This window comes from Sapajus apella, unplaced genomic scaffold (genome assembly GCF_009761245.1).
Source record: "Sapajus apella isolate SASKATOON/1434 unplaced genomic scaffold, GSC_monkey_1.0 scaffold771, whole genome shotgun sequence".
NCBI classification, from domain to species: domain Eukaryota; kingdom Metazoa; phylum Chordata; class Mammalia; order Primates; family Cebidae; genus Sapajus; species Sapajus apella.
The window spans coordinates 20412-28895 of NW_022437697.1; the positions used below are offsets into that span (position 1 = coordinate 20412).

General features: G+C 44.2%; 1 long non-coding RNA gene across 1 annotated transcript; it reads right to left on the reverse strand.

The window, feature by feature from the left end:
* Nucleotides 1–472: 472 nt before the first annotated feature.
* Nucleotides 473–1802, reverse strand: LOC116546327. The gene is made up of 2 exons (XR_004266673.1): nt 1591–1802; nt 473–972 (listed from the first exon to the last, which is right to left on the reverse strand). It is a non-coding gene; the product is annotated as an uncharacterized LOC116546327 (long non-coding RNA).
* Nucleotides 1803–8484: the final 6682 nt, after the last annotated feature.

The window sequence follows — 8484 nt, forward strand, 5'->3', positions numbered from 1 at the left end:
ACACACCTGTAATCTCAGCTATTCAAGAGACAGAGGCAGGAGAATCACTTGAACCTGGGAGGCAAAGGTTGTGAACCGAGATTGCTCCACTGCACTCCAGCATGGGTGACAAAGAGATAACATTCTTATTTTTTAGAATGATTAATGAAAAATCTGGTATCTAAAATGTACACTAAAGGACAAATAGCTGATAATGTAAATTAGGGAGGGGAAATTGGCATTTGGGAATGTCAAAAAGAACTGGAAATGTAGTATTTTACTGCAAGCCAGAGTTAGGATGAACGAATGTAGGGTGGGAGTGGAAGGTATGGATTTGAGAGGTTGCTTGGGATACTTGTGAAAAACACAGGGGCAAATCATTCCCCAGTAGTGTGTGAAAATAACTAAGTGGCAGGCAATGAGACTGACGTGGCTCTAGTCTGATTTTTTCACTTAAAAAATCTATCTCAAGTGCATTTTTTTTTTTTTTTTGGTAAATTGGTACATTGGGGGAAAAAAATTCAGACTTACCAACTATAAACCGTCAATTAACCTCTGATTGCATAACCAGGAAATATGGAAGCTCAAGTGGAAATTAAGTGTCTGGTCTCCATATGCAAGCCTGGAGCCTGAATGTCAGGTCTCATATGCCAGCCTGGAGCCCGAAAGTCTGAAGTCCTGCCTACCCCAGTTGAAGTCTCTCACCCACCGCCTGAGTTCGCCATCCTCGCTAATCGCCCATCTGAGCTTCCCCAACTAGCCCCTCAGCCAACCCTGCCATCCTAACTGTTCTTATGGTAATGTAAATACCTCTCACCCAACACTGCCATTGTAACTGAACTTGTGATCTTACTCTGTAAAACTCCCGCCCCCAAAAAATCTACCCCAACCTATAAAGCCAATTACCACCTTACCTCCTTCGCCTTTTCGTTTCTTGGATTCGGACTGCTTGCACCCCAGAGAAATAAAACGGCCTCGTTGCCCACAGAAAGCCTGTTTGAAAGATCTCTATTAAATGCACTTAATTTTCGGTACTATTGGAAGTGAATAACATTAAGAAACTACCTAACTGTATTAACCGACTAATGAATGAGAATTTTTCTTAATCATGCACCTTATAAAAATCTTCTCTTAAACTCGCTCCCATGGACCACAAACTACAAACCATAGCTGGGCGCTCTACAATTTTTGAACCACTGTTTAAATAAATTATTTGATATTTTTGCGGTGACTCCAATAAATTTTTCGTTAAAGGGGGACCAAAAGCTCTTTCGATTTATGAACCTCGCACCCTGAGTCAGGATTCTCCCATGACGACCGTCCTGTGGTCCCTGCACAATCGAGGAGAGATGCGGCACGGTGGGTGCTGAGCTGCCCAAAGCGGGCTCCAGACCACTGTGTAGGCAAGAGAGAGAGGACGCCCGAGGTCCCGCCTCTCCGTCCAGCCGCCATCTTAAGGCGCAAGGAGACTGAAAGCCGATCTGCGCCATGGTGAACTCGGCCTCAGATTTTGGAGCTGACTGCTGGGGGCCTGAGTCCCGCTACAGCCACTTCTGACCGCTTTTAACCAGCCCCTTTCCACTCTCTAGATGTCGGAACCCGCACTCTCACCATTTCGAGGTTTCCAGCGGCTCCTGGCGACTCAGCTGTGGATCCTCAATACCTGAAGGTCACAGGACCACACCTCCAGGAGCGGAGGACACAGAACAGAGAAGCCGAGAACCAGAACTCTGACTGCAGGAAGAGACAAAGAACCCGCCAAATCCTGGAAGCCGGCCTGTCTACTTTCCAGCTGCGTGCCTTATTGGACGGTTCCTAGAGTCTCTGACTAGGTAACGCTTAAGGCCCGCCCCTTTAGTTCCGCCCCTTTAGTCCCTGAGTGACAGAAGATTTGACCAGACGCTGGGCTAAATGAAGGAAGAGTGACAGCCTGGGCCGCAACTTTTTCAGGCAGAGCTTCCTCCCTGAGCTGAGCCACGACCAAACAGGAGGGTATTTGCATTTAACCTTGTGTATAAGGTGATATGCATTTATAAATAACATATTATATGACTATTCACAAATGGAAAGAATCTAATAACGATTATTTAACAATTTCAGATTTTATAAACTTCCTGACTTTTGGTCCTTTGAGCAGGCAGCTTAAGATTTTAAAAAGGAGGCAATCCTCTGATATAAAATGTGAGCCAATTGTGAATTTTAAAATTTCTATTAGCCAAACTGTTTTATTTTATTTTACTTTATTTTTATTCATTTAATTTTTTGAGATTGTGTCTCACTCTATCACCCAGGCTGAGTGCAGTGGCACAATCTCGGCTCACTGCAACCTCCACATCCAGGGTTCAAACGATTTTCTTGACTCAGCCTCCTAAGTTGCTAGGATTACAGGCTCCCGTTACCACACTCGGCTAATTTTTTTGTACTTTTAGTAGAGATGGATTTTCACCATGTTAACCAGGCTGGTCTTAAACTTCTGAGCTCAGGTGATGTCCTTGACTCAAAAGTACGGGGATTACAGGCGGGAGTCACCGCACTTGGCCTTATGCAGCATTTTAAAAATAAAACCTTCCTGTGGTTTCATTTCCAGGCCAACTTTATATTGAATAGTGTTTGGATGTTTTTTTGAAAGCCTCTTTGAGGGAGAATTTGTGATTGCATTAAAAGGTGAGTTGGGTGCCAGATGCACAACAAGTTTGCTTTATTTTCATTGTGGGGGTGTTTTTCCTAGAGCAGCCATAGTGTGCTGTGGAAACTGGAGCTTGGCAGTGTCCTTCCCTGGCTTATTATTTTGCCCTGCGGCTGTGTACAGTGCTGAGAAAACCTCGAACCATGTTGATTGTCTCTGGTCAATACCCATTGCTGCTGACTACCTGTGACTCTTGATTTTTACAGGATCTCCATGACACTCATAATAATACATGCCATCTTATTGCTACTCAGCTCTGGGAAATAACTGGTTCAGCCTTAGAACACCACAGAGTTTCTGGAAAATGTTTATTGCATATGGGGTAAAATGTTGTAGCAATTTTAGAATTCTGTCCTTTGTCATTTTAATAGCTACCTCTATAGCAAGAGTCTATACACAGTTAAATTGTTACTGTCTTAAAAAGCCAGTGCTAGATTTGCATATATTGTCAACTAGAAATTTAACACGATTAATATAAAATCTTATACTTTTAAAATATTGGGATACTGAAGAGAATATTGTGTATTAACATTAGATTTGACATGTTGTTATAAAATGTGTCTTCAAAATTAAATTTTAAAGCATTTTGCAAGGATTATGCTGCATTTGTTACTATGCTAGATATTATAGTGAATGGGAGAATTTAGCGGTTTAAAGATTCTGATTGTGTTTGATTAGTGCATTTCTAATTTCCCATTTTCAAAATGTCTTCCAAGATATATGTTTAACGTCTTTATATCAAGTTACATAAAATCAAGTAAAACCTTTCATTATATCTTCATTATATCTTTATTAACTAATGAAAAAAAGGAGTTTCTCTGAGTATGTATCATTTTGTTTTATATTGGAGGCTTCATATATTTTATGAGTATCATATTGTTTTAATTTTTATTATTTCCCATATATTTCCTAATCCACAATTAGCATTAATACAAATTATTGTACCCTAAGTGTTGACAGAAATTACAGCACTTCAAAACGAGCTCAAAGATTTTAAGAAAGAGACTTTATGCTGTTGGTGGGATAAAATGTACATGTTTCTTAAAGATGGTTTAAATAGTTTAATGTATTTTAACTACTATTACTGTAGGAAATGCCATTGAGCTCAAAAAAGTGCAATTAGTGCTTGTGTTGGAGAGTTTTATAGAAAACATACGTCACAAGTTAGGTTAATATGGTTGCTGCTTTTTAGTAAAGTCGTATAGTGTTTTCATTAGAACAAAATTTTATTTTATTTTTTTATTTTTATTTTTTGAGACGGAGTTTCGCTCTTGTTACCCAGGCTGGAGCACAATGGCACGATCTCGGCTCACCGCAACCTCCGCCTCCTGGGTTCAGGCAATTCTCCTGCCTCAACCTCCTGAGTAGCTGGGATTACAAGCACGCGCCACCATGCCCAGCTAATTTTTTGTATTTTTAGTAGAGACGGGGTTTCACCATGTTGACCAGGATGGTCTCGATCTCTTGACCTCGTGATCCACCTGCCTCGGCCTCCCAAAGTGCTGGGATTACAGGCTTGAGCCACCGCGCCCGGCCCAAAATTTTCTTTAACAAACCTTACTTTCAATAAATTCAGACTTTGGGGATTATAATAGAGCTAATTTCTGCTTATTAGTCTATGCTCAACTTCATGAAAACATCTACTGTGCCACTGACAGCAATATGTTCAAATGATTAGTAGATCACACCTTTAAAGTATTTAAAATTTGACAACTTATATCAATGAATTTTGTGATTTGAAAAAAGAAAAAGGATTTTGCTTTAAAAATGTCATGTTATCAAACTACCAATATTCTTCAAAAACATTTTGAAATGTTCATTCCTTAGTTCTAGTTTATGAATTTAGTTTTGATGTTTTATGAAACTTTAGTAGGCAGATTTTATGTTTGAGGGATCCATAGTTTCCTAAATGTGTGCCTTAAAAAATATCAAACCATTATAAAATGAGAATTTTTAAATTAAAGCCTTTGCAAGGGTGGCTTTAGAAGGTGGGGTGGTACATAGTGTAGCCTTAGTGGGTTGATCCGTACAGTGGGCTCATCTGTACACTTAGTGGGCTGATCTGTATGACAGATCTGTACAGAACCCCCAAAAACAAAGTTACCCCTAATTTGAATCTAGTTTTTTCTTAACTCATTTACTTTCAATTTATGTCCACTTGATGTGAATAGAACCCAATTACAGGAAAAAAAAAAAAAAAAAAAAGGAAAGTCACTGTACTTCTCATCCTTGCAAATTAGTGTTGTTTTTTTAAGTTAAAAAATTTAAGGGGCCGGGCGCGGTGGCTCAAGCCTGTAATCCCAGCACTTTGGGAGGCCGAGGCGGGTGGATCACGAGGTCAAGAGATCGAGACCATCCTGGTCAACACGGTGAAACCCCGTCTCTACTAAAAATACAAAAAATTAGCTGGGCATGGTGGCACGTGCCTGTAATCCCAGCTACTCAGGAGGCTGAGGCAGGAGAATTGCCTGAACCCAGGAGGCGGAGGTTGCGGTGAGCTGAGATCGCGCCATTGCACTCCAGCCTGGGTAACAAGAGCGAAACTCCGTCTCAAAAAAAAAAAAAGAAAAAAAAAATTTAATCTTCTCTCATCAGTTTTTATGCCAAACCCATGATATTTTAAGACCCAGAATGATAGTAGACACCACTAAACCTCTCTAAGTACGAAGCAGACCTCTTTTTAAAAACAAGGTGCAGAGGCTTAGGTAGCAGTTCAGTAACCTCTGAAGAAACAAAGGTTACAAGACCCCATTCCTACAATTTTTTTTTGTTTTTAATTAGCTAGATGTAGCGGTGCCTTTATTCGTAGCTGCTTGAGGCTGATGTTGGAGGATCACTTAAGCCCAGGAGCTCGAGGCTGTAGTGAGTCATGGTAGCACCACTGTATTTCAGCCTAGACAACAGAGCAAGGCACTGTCTCAAAAAAAAAAAAAAAAAAAAAAAAAAGAAAGAAAATACAGGGTGAGTGTGTGACAAACCACTATCTCACTATCTATAGGTAGAAGAAAAACCAGCAAAAAAGACTTGAAAGGAGTAATAGAAGGGGAAAAACAAGAAGAGGGTGGTGTCCTAGAAGCAGGTGAAGTTAGACTGTACCTTTCTCTGGAACTTGCTGGAAAAACTCCATGACCATCAACAGATGATTAGCTGAAATAACCCAATTGTGCAATAGGAGAAAAAATGCATGTTGCTGAAATCACATCTACAGATGTCCTCAAATATGTTACATGGCCGGGTAATAGGCTCTTGCAGGCACTCCACATATATATCCTAAATTTTGTAAACTGCAGAGATCTCTGGATCAAATCTTCTCTACTTAAAACTTTAGTTCTCAAGTGAAAGAACAGTCAATTGAATATTTTCTAAAGTTCTTAATAAAATAATTTTAAGCAATTTATTTTTGACAAAAACAAGAAGGGCAACTATGACTGCACATCCCTGAGTGGAATAGGAAGACTTGGAAAAGCACACAAACAGGGCAGGGATATGAGGTTCAGACTTGTAGCAGCTTCTGAGAAAGATCTCACTTGAAGGGCAAGTTCAAGTCCATGGGTGAAATGGCTAGGATGCCCTCCTGGAAGGAAAAAGTGGCAGAGCCCTGTGAGGAGGGGAGAGATCTCCCCCTCCACAGCAGCATCTACATCAGCACAGTGAGATCAGAGATGGGATGGCGAGGAACCAGAGAGCAGAAGGCGATAGACACCCAGAGAAGGGGACAGAGACCCAGAGAGAGGGACATAGGAATTAGCTGGGACAAAGTCCTAGAGGGAGGAAGAAAGACAGAGCCCGAGGAGGATCAGGGCACTTGACAGGGGTTAGACAGAGACCCAGAAAGAGTGAGAGTGAGGGCACAGAGTCAGAGAAGGGGAAGAGGGTCCTGGGACGTGACTGATTCAGGGCTGTGGCTTGCGTACAAATTCTGATTTTAACACTCTGAATGATGGAGACTTTCCAACCCAACAAGGCAAAGATAATAACAGAGCCCCCATGAGGTTGTAGTGGGGGCTGAATGGGAGAATTCCACTGAAATTTCTGGCGGAGGATGTGACCCACCAGGAAAGCTCACCTGCTATCAGCCCTATGACTGGATGTTGAAGTAGGCCACCAGGGCGTGCATGTAGTCATTGTGTGCTTCACCTGCAGGCAGAAATGGGAGGTGAAGGTCCAGTCTTCCACCTTGACAGTGTATTTGTCCACCTCCTGCAGGACAGGAGAGGGGAAGTTCTGGGATATGTCCCCACCCCACTTCATTTTCTTCTCCCCTCACTCCCCAGCTCCCAGAGGGTCCATGACTTTGCTGTCCCCGTACAGCTGATCCTCACTCATTGGTGCCTTGCCTCATCTCCTCATTCATTCCTCATTCTGCATGTCTGGCTCCCAGCAACCCACCCCAGATTCACGCCTGTATTTCTTATTCCATTCTTACACACACCCAAACCTGGCAGCTCCACCCTAACTCTGTCCAGTGCCCACTCCCACCCCACCATCTGGCCAGACTTCACTCAAATGCAGGTGCCCTGCATTGCTGCCTCTCCAAGCTCTTCTTGAAAAGTCCACCAATGTGATGACCTCGAACATTGACCCAAATGCCGACCTGAAACCCTGCTCCAGCTCCCCGTGTTCTCAGGAGGGTGGCTTGGGTAGGGTTCCTGCACTTCCAGCCTCCTCTCTGCCACTCAACAACTTTCTCTGCCCTTCAACAACTTTCTCTGGCCCCCTATACCAAACCTCAACCCCCCAGCTTCAGCTCAATAAATACTCGCTATCACCATACTTTTTTTTAAACAGCATCTCCAAAGGAAAAAAAAAGAGAAAAGACAAACAAACAAAAACTGTTGCCCAGGCTGGAGTGCACTGGTGGGATCACAGCTCGCTGCAGCCTGAAGCACACTTCCAGGCTCAAGTGATCCTCCTGCCTCAGCCCCCCGAACAGCTGGCACTACAGGTGCAGCTCTGAGCCCAGCCCGTTCCCATGCTGTTTTGCAGTGGCCCGTGTGCCTGTGCCCTGGCCCATCACCCCGGGGTTGTGCCTTCCAGTGCACATGCTGCAGGCTTTGAGCTGCCGGCTTTGGTGTGTCCTCCAGAGGTTGTGCCCCTGGACAGGGCCAGCAGCTTCGCTCACCACCGTTCCTGGAGCCTGGCTCCAAGTGCCAAGCATGGCTGTCACAAGGCAGAACTCACAAAGGTATTTAAAGGACAAAGTGGCTTTTCTGGTCCTCTAGCACCACCTCTGGCTGACAGGTCAGGCTCTGAGACCTCAGGCCAATGTTCTGGCCTCCGAAGTCCTGCACCAGGTCCAGGGGATGGTCTGTCTTTGGTTTCAACCCTGGGGATACCTGGCCATGTCCACCCTGTCACCTTTATGCTACTGAGGGTCCACCACGTCCACTAGGGGCTCCTTGATGGCCACATCTTTGATGCAAGACATGTCGAAGCCATACAAGTCCTCCCACCCACGGGAGGCAGGCAGGGAGGAGAGTGAGCCCGCAGCAGCCCACTTGAGGCCCCACCCACTAGCGCCCCGGGCTGCCCTCATAGTGGATCTTGTAGACTTTGGACTGCTGGTCCTCGATGGCCCTCACATACAGTGTGGCTCGGTGTGGAAGATGAGGCCATCGGGTGCCTGCAGAGGGGCAGGTGAGGGCAGGAAGAGGGTCCTGGCAACATTGCCCGGAGTCTTGCCACTGTGGCCTCCTACTCTGGTCTGAGCCACCGTGATGTCACAGCTGCACTCACACTCACCCTCTGGTCTATTTGCCACAGGGCCACCAGAGGACGCCCGGAAGCACCTCAGTCAGCTCCTGTCCTTCGGAAGTTCT